Source organism: Triturus cristatus, chromosome 3_2 (genome assembly GCF_964204655.1).
Source record: "Triturus cristatus chromosome 3_2, aTriCri1.1, whole genome shotgun sequence".
In the NCBI taxonomy this organism is placed as follows: Eukaryota; Metazoa; Chordata; class Amphibia; order Caudata; family Salamandridae; genus Triturus; species Triturus cristatus.
Genome location: NC_140584.1, coordinates 1,150,113,305 through 1,150,132,139, shown reverse-complemented (window position 1 = coordinate 1,150,132,139; position 18,835 = coordinate 1,150,113,305). Strand labels below are relative to the sequence as shown.

At 43.0% G+C, this 18,835-nt stretch overlaps 2 long non-coding RNA genes across 4 annotated transcripts in view; one reads left to right on the top strand and one right to left on the bottom strand.

Annotated features, from left to right (window-relative positions):
• The window catches only part of LOC146859292 (uncharacterized), a 279,048-nt gene extending 277,558 nt beyond the window's left edge, over positions 1-1,490 (bottom strand). For all 3 annotated transcript variants that reach the window (XR_014979758.1, XR_014979756.1, XR_014979757.1), the window contains exon 1: positions 1,387-1,490. This is a non-coding gene — a long non-coding RNA (uncharacterized LOC146859292). The remainder of the gene's footprint in view (positions 1-1,386) is intronic.
• Positions 1,491-1,782: 292 nt separating this feature from the next.
• Positions 1,783-18,835, top strand: part of LOC146859291 (uncharacterized) — a 110,785-nt gene continuing 93,732 nt past the window's right edge. Inside the window, exon 1 of the long non-coding RNA XR_014979755.1 lies at positions 1,783-1,920. This is a non-coding gene — a long non-coding RNA (uncharacterized LOC146859291). The remainder of the gene's footprint in view (positions 1,921-18,835) is intronic.

Below are 18,835 nucleotides of genomic sequence, written 5' to 3'. Positions count from 1 at the left end.
GTTAATATGCATCCGGTCACGGGCCGGTAGGGAAAGAATCATTAGGGGATGCATGAAATTATACGAATGAAACGTTCAGTAGTTAATAGTCAAACACAGGAGGCATATTTTGTGCAGGAGGTTTGTAGGTGTGTGAGTCCGTAGAGAACATATTTAAATTTGACAAAACCAAATAACAAATATATAAATATATATATATATATATATATATATATATAGAGAGAGAGAGAGAGAGAGAGAGAGAGAAAGGTGGCATTAAACATGGGAACGGTAGCTAAAAAAGTGTTATTGTATCAGGTATGGTAACCAGTGATAAAATTAGTTGAGGGTTAAATGCAAATATAGAGGCATATTTAGAATAAACTATAATTCGTCATTCATCATTTGATATGCATACATTGAATCCCCGAGTCCAGGTGGTGAGATAAATACATGGATATGTGAGATAGGAGCAATGGAAGCAGGTGGGGGCATTCAGTTAGGTGTCGAAAAGCGAAGAGAACAAAAAGCAAAACACAAAACAGCAAAAAAAACAAGAAAAATGAGAAGAGAACAAAAAATGAAAGTGTGGGCAGTGATATAGTTACATTTGTTGTCTTCATGTTGTCGATTTCGATCAGGATCCAAGGGTGTAAAGGAAAAAGGGCAAGATGAGATTAGCCGGGGGACGGTGAAGTCTGTTTATTAAGTATAGCGGAGGAGTGCCTGCGGTGAACATGCTTATGCCACTTGCAGTGATAAATGTATCTGTATGGTGGCGTAATGAGTTTGTTATTGGCACTATGACCCACTCATGCAGCAAGATGAAAAGTAAATTCTATTGGGAAGGAGGCGCCGTGGGACGTTAGCGTTGTGCAGTGAGCATGCTTGTGCCACTTCTAGTGATAAATAATTCTGTACGGTAGCGTTATGATATTATTTGCAATTTGACACTCAAGCTGCAAGATTTAACGTGAAGTCTATTTTGGGGAGAAGGCGTTGTGAGAAGTTAACGCAGCGTCGTGGGAGTCATGCGGTGGAAACTCTAACCATACAGTGGCAAGATATCAGAGCCTTTGCTAATTAATTGCTAGGTGTGCTCACTAGTGCTAGGGAGCACGTCGGTGCCTGGGAATTCTGTGCGCTTAAGCAGTTCTCTGTGCATTTCAATTGCTCGTATGAAGGACTATCGGACAGTGGCATGATTAGGTCTGCGGTCAAGGCTTAGTGATGCTTACTGTAATCAAGAATGATGGTGCAAGAATGTTTAGCGTCTCGGTCATGTGGGTCCGTAGCTGATGGAAGAGAGATGAATAAAGGGTTGGAGGTTGTTTGGGGCAGGGTGGGGAGGAGAGTGGGGGGGGGTAATGAGGGCTTGGGGAGCGAGGGATACGAGCGGCAGCTCACCTTGAAATAACCGGTGTAATGCCGCTGCAATTTTTCTTCACCGTACGCGGTCTGGCAAGTCCCTCAACTGCAATTAGGGTGGCCATTTAAGAATGAAGTTAAATGTGTTTCCGGGTCATGCCCCAGATGCGCTGGCGGCGGTGTTTGGCCGGGCACCATGTTGGAACGGTGTAAGATCCTGATTATTGAAGGTTATTGCAAACTTGTATGGAGTGGTAAGGCGGTCCACATATGGAGAATCCGGGGCGGGAGGGAGAGGAAACCCCGGGCATAAGGTGATTGGAATGGGGAAGCAACCCGGGTTAAGTTGAGTACTGGTTAAGTAGAGTGCGGTATCGAGGAACTGGATGGGGCTCATATGCCGGATGTGCTATCCCGGTCCTAGTCTGGGAGCCATCTTGGGAAGTTATGGGTCTGATAGGACCGTATTGCTATCAAAGGTGCTGGTCTGGGCGCCATCTTAGGAAGTGATGGGTCTACTATGACCGTGTTGTAGTGTGCTGGACGTTGTGGAGGGTGGTCCATTATTTGGAGGTAAGAGGTGAGATGGGGAAGTCGTCATGACGAATGGGGGGTGGGGGTGGTTAGGGGATGAAAGAGAGACAGGTGTCTATGGTAGAAAGGGTATGGATGGTGTATAGTGGTGTACCACTATGAATGTGGGTGCTGGATTGGAACCTTAAGGGGGGGACCAGCGGCACTAAGCAGTTTAATAGTTTGAAAAGGATGGTCTGTGGGACCGAAATGTCTGTAAGATGACTGATCATAGGGCAAATCTCTAGGTAGCTGGTCAATTAATCATAGTTCTGACATAATAAAACGGTTTAGATGGTTGGGTTTGAGATAAGGTAAAAGGGAAAAAGAGAGAGACAAGCTAAAGTCTTAGGCAGCTGTGTTGGTGAAGGCTTCAGTGGGCAAGGGCATACAGGTAGCTTGGTATGCTGCAGCATATGTGGGATGTAAAAAAACACACACAGTACATATCTCCATGTAAATATTTTAGTTTCAGGGACGTTTTGTACTAGTCTTCTCCAAGCCATACATACATTTCTGCATCTTTGTTTAGCCCCAGGGCCACCGTCTTGAACTTGAGGATAAGATCACTTTCTCGTCTTCTGAGTTTCAGTTCACGATCTCCCCCTCTTCTGGCTTGATGGACAATTTCCAAGCCAAAGAAGGTGAAGTCTTTCTTGTGTGGGTGCATGTTGTGAAAATGTTCTGTAAGTGGGTGGCCATTGCTGTGCTTGTGTATGTTGCGATAGTGTTCTTGAATCCGGGTACGTAGTGGTCGTATCGTGCTCCCAATGTATGGAAGGTTACAGGGGCAGATGATTGCATAGATGGTGAATTTGCTGTTGCAGTCTATCCATTCTTTGATGCTAAAAGATTTCCTTGTATTAGTGGTACCTGGGTCGTTTTACTTCTGCTCAATTTACAGATACTGCACTTTTTGCAGGTGTGAAAGCCTGGTGGTCTGTCTAGAAATGTAGTTGCTGATTTCCTTTTGTCCTCAAATTCAGATTTGCACAGAATTCTCTTTAGGTTTGGTGCTCGTCTGAATGTCATTTCTGGATAGGTTTTCAGATGATCAGTTAGGCTGGGTGTTTGTTGTACAAGGTGCCAGTGACGTTTCAGACTTTGTCTTATTTGATGATGGCCATTATGATAGTCTGTGATGAAGCGGATCAAGTTGTTGCTCTCTCGTCGTTGTTTGGGTTGGAACATTTGTTTGCGTTCCAATTGAGTCCCTGAGGTTAGGGTGTTAGTAAGCGTGTTGTGATCGTATCCCCGCTGACTTAGTCTTGTCACAATTTCTTGTCCTTTTTCCTTAAATACATCATCTTCGCTGCAGTTTCTTCGTGTTCTCAAAAATTCCCCTTTCAGGATGTTTCTTACATTGTGTTGTGGATGACAACTATCTGCTCTCAATATGGAGTTGGCTGCTGTGTCTTTTCTGTAGAGTTTACTATGCAGAGTATTATCCTTAACATAGAGTGTGACATCCAGGAAGTTGATCTCCTTCTTAGAGTATGTGTGTGTAGCTTTTGCAAGAGTATTTGGAGTAGTGTTATGTCTCCTTGCCAAATACAGAAAATATCATCGATATATCGTTGCCATAATACTATGTGGGAGGTGAACTCTGCAAAGTCTTGATCCCACAGCCAGAATTTTTCCACCAGGCTCATGAAGATAAATGCGTACGGCAGCGTAAATTTGGACCCAGGGCGGTTCTGCGTTTTTGCCTGTATATTTTGCCATTGAAGCTAAATATGTTGTTCTCGAGACAGAACTCCAGCATCTCTAGGATCATTTTGTTAGATTCCAAGAGGTTGGCCGATTGTATCCAAAGTGAGCGTTGGGTTGCTGTAATGCCATCTTGGTGTTCGATAGAAGTGTATAGACTGACAATGTCAATGCACACTAGTACGAAGTCTGGTTCACATACAATGTTTTGTAGTTTTAGAAGGATATCTTTGGTGTCCTCGATGAAGGATGGGATGTCCCGCATCAGTCCCTATAGTTTTTTGTCTATGTATTCCCCCATCCTTGAGCATGCTGAGTTGATCCCTGCTATGATTGGTCTTCGGGTGGTGGGTATGTCCCTTTATGCATTTTGGGGAGAAGGTAAAGGGTTGGCATGGTGGGGTGTGTTATGTACAGGAATGATTTTTCCGTTTGAGATATGAGTCCCAGTGTGTACCACTTGTCGATCTTGGCTTTGATGGATTTCAGGATATCCTGTATCGGGTCGCGTTTTAGGAGTTCATAGCAAGTGTTATCTCCAAGTTGTCGATTTGCTTTGAGGATGTAGTCATCAATGTGTAAAGTTACGGGATTTATTCCCTTGTCTGCTTCTTTCACGATGAGATCTTTCCTGTCCTTCAGCTTTCTAATTGCTGTCCTTTCTTCATGTGTGATGTTATGGGGTAGATATTTAGATTTTCTTTGATATTTGTTGCATTCACGTTCCAGATCATGTGGCACTGCCTGGTGGAATGCATCAATGCTGTTGCCTGCGGGTAGTTGTGGGGTAAAGTTTGATTTTTTGGTGAGGGCAGTACTGGCATAACTAATCATGTCACTGTCCGATAGTCCTTCATACGAGCAATTGAAATGCACAGAGAACGGATTAAGCGCACAGAATTCCCAGGCACCGATGTGCTCCCTAGCACTAGTGAGCACACATAGCAATTAATTTGCAACGGCTCTGATATCTTCCCACTGTATGGTTAGAGTTTTCGCCGCATGACTCCCATGACGCTGTGTTAACTTCTCACGACACCCAAAAATGGACTTCAAGTTAAATCTTGCCGCTCAAGTGTCAAATTGCAAATAATATCATAACGCTACCGTACAGAATTATTTATCACTAGAAGTGGCACAAGCATGCTCACTGATGACTCCCACAGCACAATGCTAACGTCCTCAGCGCCTCCTTCCCAATAGAATTTACTTTTGATCTTGCTACACGAGTGAGTCATAGTGCCAATAACAAACTCATTACGCTACCATACAGATACATTTATAACTGCAAGTGGCATAAGCATGTTCACCGGAGGCACTCCACCGCTATACTTAATAAACAGACTTCACCGTCCCCCGGCTAATCTCATCTCGCCCTTTTTCCTTTACACCCTTGGATCCTGATCGAAATCGACAACATGAAGACAACAAATGTAACTATATCACTGCCCACACTTTCATTTTTTGTTCTCTTCTCGTTTTTCTTGTTGTTTTGCTCTTTTGTGTTTTGCTTTTTGTTCTCTTCGCTTTTCGACACCTAACTTAATGCCCCCACCTGCGTCCATTGCTCCTATCTCACGTATCCATGTATTTATCTCACCACCCGTAGTCGGGGATTCAATGTATGCATATCAAATGATGAATGACGAATTATAGTTTATTCTAAATATGCCTCTATATTTGCATTTAACCCTCAACTAATTTTTTCACTGGTTACCATACCTGATACAATAACACTTTTTTTGCTACCGTTCCCATGTTTAATGCCGCCTTTCTCGATATATATATACATACTTGTCATTTGGTTTTGTCAAACTTAAATATGTTCTCTACAGACTCACACACCTACAAACCTTGCCTGCACAAAATATGCCTCCTGTGTTTGACTATTAACTACTGAACGTTTCATTTGTATAATTACATGCATCCCCTAATGATTCTTTCCCTACCGGCCCGTGACCGGATGCATATTAACCAAATACATGTGCTTTCTGCCATCCTGCTGTGTCTCTCTATTTCGCTATTGCTCTACCTTTCGACTTTCCCTTCTTTATTCCATCATGATCCTATTATCTCTCACCCTTATGTCCTTATCGTTTCTTTCACCGCTCGTGTTGGTTTCTCTTTCCAAAATGATGCTGATCAATCATGTTATGCTCTCCATAACATTGCACGTTGGCCACGCTGTGCCATTCCTCCCCTTCCTACACAGCTCCCCTCCCCGCATGTGGCTTATTAAATAGCAAATTCACCTCCTACTTCACCTTCTATCAACAATCTCTTTTTTCTTTTCTATCATTCCCTTTCCTCCTTTATCTCACTATCCCCTTTTCTGTCCGTCACGGGGATACACTATACCCTCCTTTCCATCCTTCTGTAATAAATGTATGTACAGTCCTGAGGAAACCCCGGGCCAGATGGCCATGTAAGGGGTGAAACACGTGTTGGCTGTCAGTTCTCTCTTTCACTCACTCTCAAGGATAGAGTGATAAAATCATTACAAACACCCAAAAAATGAACCATTGCCTTTTGGAATTTTTTCCTACGAAATAAGACAAACTTATTTTGCCCTGACAACCTTGTTGAACTTTAATTAAATTAGGGGGTGAGGGGTTATTCCCCCTGTCAAGGGCAAATATCAGAACAAGAATTTCTGCTCAATATACGGCCAGTAAAACCCCCTCAAACTCACGGAACTTGGGCCAAAAGTCCCCAGGTTGTGCACAATCAGCGAAGGTGCCCCCCATCAGAGGGGGTAGTGGGTACAGCCTGACTGGCACGAGAGGCCAGGGTTGAAACCAGACAAACCTGGGGAAATCTGCGACAGGCACGGGAGGACGGCAGCATGTGCCTGTCAACCTGTGCTCTGAATGTGTCTGACTCATTGGTCAGAGTGATCTTGCTGTGATACCACAATCACTGCAGTATGACTGGATGTGTCTAATTAAAAATAACCAGAAAGCAGAGAAATTGAGGGGACTGGGCCCTAATGCCCTTAATTAAAGGCTGCCATTGGCCTGATCTCCTGCAGCAGAACCTCCCCAACCCCTGTCAGGGGCGCAACTAGACTTGAACTTCGGTTGGTGGTGGGGGTGCAACAGTCTATTTTAGCACCCCTCTTCCATTTCCTCCTTCTCCATGAATTCCCTCACTACCACTCACCAACAATGCACCTCATCTCTCTATAGCACCTTTCTGACAAACATTTCATTTTTTTATAGCACTACTCATAGTTTATTCACACTCAGTTCTGTGATCTGCAAGGTAGATGTTCTTTGCAGCAGGCACATTCACCCTCTGCGCTGTGTCAGTGGCAGGAGTGCCCAACTGAGTCCACGGTGAGCGATCCGACAGTGTGAGAGTAGGGTAAGAGTAGTGACTCCAGAGTGAGTGAGGTGACCATATGAATTTGATGTACGTGCAGAGTGGGACGAATGAATGCATGGTTAGTGATTTGATTTGATTTAAAGATTTGTATAGCGCACGTGTGCCCAAGGGCGTCTTGGCGCTGGAATTGGCAGGAACGCTGAAGTTTGGCAGGACCTGGTGATGCTAATACAGTATTCGAGCAGTCAGTTGGCGAATAACCATGTTTTAAGCTGTCTTCTAAACGACATGAGCGACGTGCTGCTCTTTATCGAGATCGGCAAGAGGTTCCAGGTTTTCGCTGTCTCTAATAGGAAGCTTCTGCCCCCCCAGCGAACCTGCTTGTACACAGCAGTTTGGAATGAAATGATCTTACTAGCATATACCATTTCAAATGTGACCTCAAATAAATGGTCCTTTACCCTGTTGGGCTTTATATGCCATGCATTGTGATTTGAATATTTTTTTTTCCTCTGGGAGCCAGTGGAGGTTTCTCATTCTATGGGAGACTGATTCATATTTGGGGATGTCCAGTATTAATCTAGCTGCAGCATTCAGCATTCGCTGCAGTTTCAATAAAAACTGGGACGGTATCCCCACATAAAGTGCATTGCCATAGTCCAGTCTGGAAAGGGCCAAGGTTGTGACCAGTGTTTTCAGTGCATCCAGGGGAATAAAATGGGCTTGTTTGAGTGAGATTGCAGATTGAGCAGTGAGGGGGACTGGTGAGTGAACTGTCACATGAGTGCAGGGTGAGTAGTGTGCTCTTGGGAATGCAGGGTGAGGTACAGGGTGAACAGCACAAGTGCTTTGTGAGTGCAGAGTGATCACTGTGAGTGCAGGGTGAGTGGGTGAATGGTGTGAGTGCACAGTGATCAGTGTGAGTGCATTGTGATCGCTTTCAGTTCAGGGTGAGCATGACAGTGAAGGGCGTGAATGAGGAGGGAGTTGTCTGAATGCAGGGTGCATTCCCAGATACTTGAAGTAACTCAGCATGTTATTGACGGTGGCGTTGGGTTTCAGATATAAGTTAAACTATTGCTATTATGGCATTAATCAGGGATCGAGAGTGGAGGAAATAAATAATGTACGCATTCTGCAACAAACTACCAGTCTTATGATTACGGTTGCCAGCTCATTATTTTGGTGTCTAGACGGTACAAAAATAAACTCACCTAAAGTCTTCTTTTCAGCACTTATCTGTGCATCCTTCGAACAGCAAATATAAATGGAAATCACATTTAATTGTGTTCTAGGGCTGCCTGAATGATCCATGACTGATCAATAATATGAACAAAGACAGAAAAATCACATTACAAATGAATACATACTTTTTTATTTATGATCCTATTTAGTGTCAAGACGAGGTCTTTGCAGGCTCTATAAACAACACATGGCAGGCACGATGGGGGGGGGGAGAACTTAAGCCCTTTTAGCCTTATGGGCATTTGCCGCCTGTCCCCCGCCCACAGAAATAAAGACCAATGGTCACAGTTACTGATTCATTGGGAGAAGGGATCAACATGGGAGTCATTTTCTCAAAGACGATGTTTGGCCATGAGGTCTCACAGTGCACGGCTTGGACCCGCCCTAGGATCGCGCCTTCACTTGATTAATCACTCACTGCCTTGGATTTCTCTGTGTCTTGGTAGGCACTTTTGGATTTTCCCAACACCCAGGGGATGGGTTACCTTCTGACAGCATTACAGAGGGTCAGATTGTGCATGTCTGTGAGGGAGTGCTCTCACACTTCAAGTCAAAATGCTTCCAAGCACCTATAATGGTCCTATAAGTTGTCCAGCTAAACTTCGTGCAACAACTGGCCTCCTGGGGAAGCTTCAGGTCTCAGACTCATATTGGGGCAGACAGCAGTCTTGGTATTCGTCATTTTCTGGTAATCCACTTTGGCCCCAGCGGCTGAGAAAACATATCTGAAGAACTCAAACTAAGACCCCTGTCTCTATGGAGTATGAGGCTGTGTTATTTTGATCATGTGGTGTGGTCTAAAGTGTTTGGTTATGCTGCTCTTGCTTGTTTGTAGCATGTACCAGGGTCTGGGGCTTAGCAAAGGAGACATGGGCCCAAATGCAGATCCCATCCCCTATTTTGGAAGTAAAAACACGTTTTTGGGGGTCCATATGGCTGCTCATACCCTTGGTCCCCGGTGCCACTGCATCTTCTACACTATTGATGTCTATGCCCCTGATCAGGAGGTCGTAAATCCGGAAGCTGAGCCTGCACATGGTGTTTTGGAATTCCTTAGCTTACACCAATTGTGTGTAGAAAAGGCTGGAAGAAACACGAAAATCTGGGTGAAATCTGGGTCTCAGGATAGCCTTCAATTAGTATTCAGGAGCCATCAGTATAACTGGGCCCATGTATTCACTGCGTGTAGAAGAGGAGTTTACAGAATTAGTTCCAGGATTATGAGATGCTTGCAAGAATTTCAAACTATCAACATCAGATACATTTACGAATACTTAATCTCATTGGCTACCACGTACAACGCTGGTTTATTTTCTATAAAAGCTGGCATGTATCTTCTGCTGATTATCAAAAAAACACAGGTCAAGATGTACTGCGATACTGGTTGCAAAAGTGATCCCAAATTGTGATCTGAGAATTGCAACCATTATCTGGTTTCATGATTCGACCTATATACTAATAGATGGGATTGCATAGTAAGGAACTGAAGGGAATGACAGAGTGACATGCCCAAAGAATAATATTTAGGCGGGCTGTATTTTGTGACCTGAGATGGTGGCCCACAAGGGAGAGTAATTCAGAATTTCTTAAAGAAAACTGGGCTGCTTTTTTTTTTTTTTTAAGAGTTTCCAATTTCTAAAGATTTTATTGAGACTAGGTAGTGGGGCCTGGACCACTGCCTACTCTTCTTGAGGCTGCCACCAAGATTGCCAAAAGGAGAGGGGCTTAAAGGGTACCCTCTGGACCTCTCCCACTTTGGGAATCATTACAATGCTATCTTGGGATTTGTTACCTTATCAATGGTTTGCAACTGGAATTAAAGTTACAAATATTGAAAACTAACACTTGAATTCAGTATTTGAAAGGGACACCCAAAACATGCCTTTTCCAAATCTGAATTAAGGAACCATTTCTAAACTCATTTTAGGATTCAGAAAAAGTTTTCAAATCATAAAATGTGTCTAGTACGTTAAATAATTATTTTTACCAGTTGCAAACATTCTGATTTATCAAATTGAGGGGATTTCAAGCAGGAAAAATCTTTTTTTCATCATGCCTATTACGTTTCCAGGGTTGTGTGTGAGGTACACAGAAAACAGGACCTTGTGTAAGTACTACATTGAAAGCCTCAATTGCATGAAAGTAAAGAATTAGTCTACATACTTCAAAAGTAGGAAGGTCATTTTATTTGTTTAGTTTTTGTGATGGTAGGGACTATATGCCTGCTTTATTATTGTAAAAATGCGCTGAAACAAAGCAGGTGAGAGCATTGGCAACTGATTGAGAATGGGGCCGGAGGGACATGGGGGTGTAGAACATTTAAAAAGAAGAAAGAAAACTTACCTGAGGTCGCGTTGCAGCCGGCGCCTCTCCTCTGTCTCAGGAACCACCCGGGCTCTCCTAAGTCAATCACAATGCTGCAATCCATTGTTGTGATTAGTCTGTTGTGATTAGTCTGGTAAGGCGCTGAGATGGTGACAGGGAAACCTGCACATGATCCTCACCAAGCTGTGCCTAAGAGGGCCGGCCAAGCAGTCAAGCGCACTTTGGGAGTAAAAACCACTTACCCCTCCCCTGCCCCTGCCCCTGCTCTGGCCAGCCCCACTCCTCCCCGCACCAGCTTTAGCAGAGAAACCACCACTGGGTGAGATGTAATATGCAAAATAAAACGCATTATATGTCAATTCAATTTCAACATACGTTTACATTTAACATTCAGAATACATGAACCAGAATGCAGTATAGTGCCGTGGGTTTTCAGTACTGTCAAGCAGCAGCAGCCCACTCATGCTATTGGAAACAATCTCTGTGACCCCATTCCATTTTCATAAGTGAGGTACTGTTTAGATCTAAACCAAGCTTTCTTATGGCTGTTGCACGACTTTAAAAAACATAATCACAACATTTCTCTGCAAAATGTCAGTAAAGAACTCCCCACACATCACCCATACTAAAAATACATTAAAAGAATATTGTATTTTAAACAATCTATGGTTAAGAATCATTCATGGTCATCAGGGCAGAACCACTTGCAGACAACATCAAGCTCAGGCAGACCAGTTGAAAAAGCAAATCAAAAGAAAGGAAGGCAGCCGGGTTAGCGAGGACTGCACAGCCTAGCCAAGTCATGTCGGTTCAGGATATTGCCTGCCTCAAATGGCCAGCTGCCACTTGACCACAAATTTAAACATGCACAGGAGGGATTTGAGAGGCAATATATTTAGAGAAAAATAGGTAACGTTGTGGCTTGTCTGTTTCTTTATTTCAATTGTACTTGGTTTTCAGATTTAAACAGCCAACACGTTTCTCCCAAACATGTGCTTCTTCAGGGCTGCAATAGCATACAATATGCACAAATATTTAGAAGACTGTACATGACCAGTGAATGGATTTCAAGAGAACTTTAGAAAGAGTAAATACAAAAAGGAGAGGGATGATTCAAGGGAAAAAGAGTAGCAAAGGATTTGAGTACAAAAAAATATATAGATAAAAGTAAAGGATAGAAAGGAGAAGAGTAGTCCAACAGAAGAAGGACTGCGAAAAGAATTGTGTAGGTAGTAAACGGAAGGGAAGGAAAAGACATGAGGGTATTGTGAGTTCAGGAAATCAGAGTGGTGCAAAGAAACCCGTCCAATGAGGGTAGGTAATAAAAGTAAGGGAAAGAAAAGACTTAAGGGTATTGTGAGTTCAGGAAATCAGAGTGGTGCAAAAAAAATCTGTCCATTAAGGGTAGATGCTAAAGCAGATGTGAATGAATAGGGATGATTAGGACTGTGTAAAGAAAACTCAGGATAACCGCAAACATCCAAGTGACCCAGGAAGCGCCAAGATTAGTGGCGTGTTGTTACAGTTGGTACGGGGGACGATCCCCAAAGTACAAACAGTGGCTTGACACATTAGTATACTGTAATGAGCAACTATACGCCAAATTCTTACCACACTCCTCCAGACCCTGGGATATCTGGGACCCCCTAAGGTACCACTCTAACTGCCGCACCCAATGACACAGAGGACGCCGCTGAGAAGCACAATTGTGTATCCTCACAGAGGACTGCTAAGGTGTGGCAGGATGAGGAACAGTAGGTATCGCCCAGATGTTGCAAAGTTGCCGCGTCCGACCAACACTGAAGTTTACTAAATACAGATGTGGGGCTGGAATATAGTTGGGCTGTTGTTGGCTAAGTATGGATGGTAGGGTTCATTGAACTTTCAATTCATGTGATGTATTACTTGGTCACCATGGGGATTTGCCTATGTAAAGTTGAAACCTATGTGCATGTAATGCATATGTGTTCTATTGAAATGTTTGAATAAAATAATTTAAAAAAACATGTGGCAAGAAAGGGGGACCTCACTTTAATGCAATGCGTAAATTAGGTGTTTATGTCATAGCGCCTATTTTGTACTCTTTCTACTTAAGCACTCACTTACTTTCCTTCAAACACCATTACCCAGGGTTTCCCAAATACACATGTTTTTTTAATTAACTCAGCTAGTTTGATACGGTATCTGCTTTCTGTAGACCATTTTGATAGCGCTAAACTGGGTACAATCAGTAGTTGCACTTGTTTTAACACTACTTAGGATTTAGAGTCGCAAACGTTGTTGATTGCAGTTTATGGGACTGTACAACACCATTTGACCTGATGTCTACCTGGCCTCATAGGCAACATTTCTGTTTAAAATGTTACTTATTTTTATAATAAATAAATAAAATAAAAATAAATAAAATACTGTCTGGAAAGTCTCAACAAAGGGCACATATGCCATTCACAAGCATTACTCTGATATGTAAATGGGAACACAACTCATAATACAGCTGATTCAATTTTATTTGCACTGACGGTTATTGCACCTGCTTTTTGCACCTGCAACCAAATATCTGCCATGTTCTGAGAGAAACTGGCTATTTGGTTTATAGAATCACTGATTTAGAAGTTTTAAGGCATGGGCACCGTGGGCACTGGCCCAGGGCAGCAGCCCTTCAGGGGTCCACTGAGTGCCTTTTCAACTGCACAGGAGGGATATGAGAGGCAATATATTTCGAGAAAAAGTAGGCAACGTAGTATATGTAAATTGCAAAAACAATGAATAAACGTTGTCATTGTGGCTTGTCTGTTTCTTTATTTCAATTGTACTTGGTTTTCAGATTTAAACAGGCAACGTGTTTCAGCCAAACATGGGCTTCTTCAGGGCTGCAATAGCATTCAATATGCAAAAATATTTAGAAGACTGTACATGCCCAGTAAGTGAATTTCAAGAGAAATTTAGAAAGAGTAAATACAAAAAGGAGAGTGATGATTCAAGGGAAAAAGAGTAGCAAAGGAGTTGTGTACAAAAAATAAAGTATAGATAAAAGTAAAGGATAGAAAGGAGAAGAGTAGTCCAACAGAATAAGGACCATAAAAAGAATTGTGTAGGTAGTAAACAGAAGGGAAGGAAAAAACTTGAGGTTATTGTGAGTTCAGGAAATCAGAGTGGTGCAAAAAAATCCATCCATTGAGGGTAGGTGCTAAAGCAGATGTGAGTGAAGAGGGACGATTAGGACTGTGTAAAGAAAACTCAGGATAACCGCAAACACCCAAGTGACCCAGTAAGCGACGAGAAAAGCGTCATATGCGAGATTCGGCTTAACATAGGTAAAATTGCTGATATCGTGTTAAATGAAAAAGAAAAGTTTCATCAATGCTGACTGTCCATGCCTGGACGTGTTGGTTGGTAGATGGCCTAAATAATTAAGAGAATAGTAGAAGTGATGTTGATAACTGCAGTAACCATCTAGTGGAATAATTTAATAAAACCAGTTCCGAACATACCTCAGTGTGAGAGGACCACCTAAATGTCCATATGGTCGGTAACCAAGGCCATTGCTGTGGTTATACCTGAACGTGTCCTCAGTGTTCAAAAATCTAAAAAAAGAGAGCAGAGACTAGAGTTAGTGACTGCAACCGGACAGAGCTAGGTTTCCAAGCTATAAGAAAAGGAATCAGGCTCGTCCACAGGAGAGTAGAAGCCGTTGTGATTGGGTATAATTAAAAAATGCTGGCAGTGTGGTCACAGCGCAAACCTTCCTATATTCAAGAAACGTACTGCCCTCCGTGGTTCATTAGTGCTGGTAAAAGAAGGGGGGCAGGGTGAGTCAGGAAGTACGATGTGCAAGCTTCCACGACTGAGGTAAAGATAGTGGTGCGGCATAGGCATAGTGTGGAAAAAATAATAAAAAGAGTTGGAACACTCTGCGCTGTACTGCAATGTGTGGTGGCAGGCGCAAGTAAATCACAGCCTGATGCTAGTCAAGTTATTAAAACCAGTAGAAGTAAAGTGTTGAGAACGTCTACTTAAGTATTAGTTACGAATTGGGTAACCAACCGAAATATGAGCAGATTAAAGTTTGGCCACGAAATTGACCCCGCACCATCGCTAGGCGATGTGAGGTGAGCAGGGCTAAGAGCTCGCCCTATGACTTACTTGTGAGCTGGGTGTTGCCTTGTTAGGAGAAACCGTATTCGTAGATTCTTGCTTTGGTGAGAGGGAGTAGTCTCTTAGGCGATGATTCCTCCCGCCTTGAAATACAAGCAGCATGCATCACTTCCGGGTGAAAGAAATTATATGATTGTGCATCCAGTGGTAGTCTAGAACGACAACCAAGTGTCAGGAGAAGGCCATCATTAAGTGGTTCACCGGCGAATTTAATCGCTAGAGGCTGCGGTGTTTGGTGAAACCTCGCAGCCAACGTCACGGTAATAAGTGACTATCTATGTGTAGTTGGCAAAGGTCAGAACCGGCAAAGGACCGGTATGCTATTAAATGCGAGTGAGTATCGCATATTAGTAAATAGAATTATTCTATTCTAGTCAGTGCAAGTGGGTATTGCATGTCAACCAGTAAAAATAGCCGAAATTAAAGATCGCGGTTGTGAGGTAAAGGACTTCACAGTTGCATGTCAATTGGAACATATACCAAGACCTTTGATCAATAAGGTACCCGGGATTAATAACTTTGAGAAGCAGGAAATGAAGAATGTTGGGTAAATGCATTTTAAACTTTTTAGGATTGCATTATTGAACTCTGCATAGTGGCTGTCTTCTTCTTTTTGTCCATACTTTTTTTCGAGGGGTTTTCGTAGAAGTTTTTTATGATGGAAGTGTTTTTAACCCTTTTTTTAGAAATGTAGCGATATGAATTTGAAGCCTGTTGCTTTTAAGTGTGTAAATGCTTATATGGATGTTCAATCATGACGCCGAATAAAGCTATATATGATGATGACTTCACAGTCGCATGTCAATAAGTAGAATTAACCTAGTTTGAGGATCGTGGTTGTGAAGAAAAGGACTAAGATTTGAGGAAAGGAAAATCGAAAGTGAGAGGAGTAAGAACAGCAGAAAAAGGGTAATGGAAGAGTCCCATTTTAGTTAGAGAGTAAAGGCTTCCGAAAATCGAGTCAACATTACGGAGGTACACATATATATAAAGTCGGCCTGCAGTCAAAAGGTATTGGCATGCAGTCACTCATGTTATGAAGCCACCCTGTGGTCTGTAAGCGAAAACACAATAAATATGAGTTGAACGGTGGAGTCATTGACCAGGAGACCTAGTAGTGGGGATGTAAACGAAGCATGGTACAAAAACATTACATTGGAGTGTGACCGATTGGATTTCCAATGTCCCACCTCATAACGTCATGGTATTAATCAACACACATGTCGACTAGATAAGCCAGTGTGTTTGTTCATGACATAAATACAGCAAGGGCGAAAAAAATCTTATTTGAAGACATTTGCGAGATGTTATACTAAACAAGGTGGTTTGTAAAGAGAAGGAGACGAGTCCCAGGACACAACAGTAGTGTCCATAACATGCATAATTACCCTTTATAAACTAGCGCTAGCAGTCAGGTAACACCATGGCAGATCAGGTTCACTGACAAACATCATGTAAAATGTGCTTAAACCAGGGTAATGCTATGTAGGCAATAATGTTACAGTGCCACATAGCATAACATCCAACTGCTGGGAGGAATTCGATATAGAGTGAAAGGGAAATCAAGGTAATGCTATGCAGGCAATAGTGTTACAGTGCCACACAGCATAACATCCAACTGTTGGGAGAAAGCAAGTATAAAGTGGGGCTATGTAGGCAATAATGTTACAGTGCCACATAGCATCACATCCAAATGCTGGAAGGAATCAGGTATAGAGTACAAGGGAAATCAAGGTAATCCTACGCAGGCAATAGTGTTACAATGCCACACAGCATAACAGCCAACTGTTGGGAGGAAGGGCATTAGAGGTAAAGGGGAGGGCACATTCATACGGAATGGAGATGATGGGGCGACAGAGACCATTTATAAGAAATAATGCACCTCATTGTTGCTGTTAAGACCAAGTGTGAAGGAGCGTAGGGTACAAATCCATCTGGCTTTCAGGTGTCTGAGGGCCAGTTCTCTATCCCCTCCTCTTTTGTTTTGCGTGGCAACATCAATGCCATGGAAGCTGAACTTGGCCTTGTCCGTTCCCCTTTTGCATTCATGTGAGACTAAAGCATAAGTTGTGTCCCCATGCAGAACTGCTTTGTGGTGCTCTTGGATGTGTAACTTAAGCTGTCTTGTGGTGCCCCCTTCCATATATTTTGCCGCAGCCCCAGATGAGTACGTAGATCACAAAACTGGTGAGACAGTTGATGAACTGTCGTATCCTGTGTTGTGTACCAGTGTTGTATCTAAAGCTCATGGTTTTGTTGCAGCCTAGGTTGCAGATGTTGCAGGTGCCACAGGTGTAAAAGCCCAACGGCTTTTGAAGCCAGCATTGTTGTCATGGTTTCTTGCAGAGGGTATAACTAGGACACAGCGAATACCTGATTGTCCTATATCTTTTAAACGTCATCGATGGTCTCTGTGTGATAATGTTGTTAACTCTGGTGCCCCTTTTAAAAGTGACAAGTGTTTGCCAAGTATTTTGAACACCTCATGGTTGAGTGTGGAGTGTGTTGTGAATGAATGAGAGTCTTTCTTTGCCCTTTTTGCTGTCCTCGGACTTGCTCACTAGTGTGTTCTGGCCCTATTCTCTGCCATTGTCAGCACAGTTTGATCATATCCCCTTCTACTGAGTCTGTTCGCTGCTAGTTTAGCTTGAGCCTCAAAATTGGCATCTTCGCTGCAGTTCCTACGAATGCGTAACAACTCTCCATAAGGGATAGCCTTTTTAGTTGCTGGTGGATGTGAGCTGGTGTAGTGTAGAATGCTGTTAACTGCCGTTTCTTTCCTGTATAGTGTATTGTGTATCCTGTTTTCCTGGACATATAGCTCACGATCAAGAAAGTGTATTCTAGATTGAAACATCTCAAGGTTAAAAGTGACATTAAGAGTATTAAAATTGAGCAAGTCAAAGTAGTCCATAAGCTCGGGTCCTGTGTCAGTCAATAGGATGATGATGTCATCAATATAGCGGCCCCAGAACTGGATATGTCTGGTCCAGTCTGACGCTGCTCTTGACCATGCATGGGTGTGCTCTACCCACCCCATGAAGAGGTTGGCATACGATGGAACAAATTTGGATCCCATCGCGGTCTCCTGTTCTTGTTTGTACCAGGTCTGATTGAACACGAAAAAGTTATTGTCCAGGATAAGATCAATAATTGTCAATAGCATTTGGTTGTGATCAAAAAGGGTCGCCTGTCTTTTGGAATGAAAGAAGTCAATGTCTATCTTCCCAAGTTCCCTCCCAATGCAAGTGTAGAGTGATTCTACGTCAAGCGTTGCAAACCACATCCTGTCATCCCATTCAAGGTCCTCAAACTTGTTAAGTATGTCTGTACTATCTCTGACATAAGAGGGCAAGTTGATCACTAGAGGTTGTTAAAATGTGTCACCAAATTTCGACAGGGCTTCTGTCATGGAGCCGATACCAGAGATGATCGGCCGTCCAGATGGAAAGGGCTGTTTCTTGTGTGTCTTCGCTAGAAGGTAAATGCAAGGGTATCTAGGGTTGAGGATAGTGAGAAAAGTGTACTCCGTATCAGTTAAGAGACCCACTTCCTCCCAGTGTTGGAACTGACTAGTGATCTTAGTGGTGGCTGTGGGGCAAGGGTTGTTTGTGAGTCTAGCATAGTGTGTTGTATTGCTAAATTGTCTCAGTACCTCACCCTCGTTGTCCTTTCTGTTCATCACTACCACGTTGCCACCTTGGTCTGCTTCCCTGATCACTACTGAGTCATTCTTGCGTAGGCTGTAGATCGGTTTTCTCTCATCAGAGGTGAGGTTGTCCCTGGTGTAGCTCCTGGTTTTACTCTGTTGTTTGTCTTCAAGACAGTGTAAGTCCTCAGTCACCAGGTCGTGGAATACCTCAATGCATTGGAGCTGGGTGCCCTGTGGAGTAAACTTGCTGCGGGTATGTAACCCACTTTTACAGGTATAATCCTGCCAAATGTTGAGACTCTCAAGTACATGAGTTAGTGAAGATTCATTATCATTGTCAAGAGACAAGAGTGTGGCAACATTTCTCACACTGAGGTATGTTCGGAGCCGGTTTTATTAAATGATTCCACTTGTTGGTTACACAGTTATCACCATCACTTATACCATTCTCTTAATTATTTAGGCCATCTACCAACCAACACGTCCAGGCACGGACAGGCA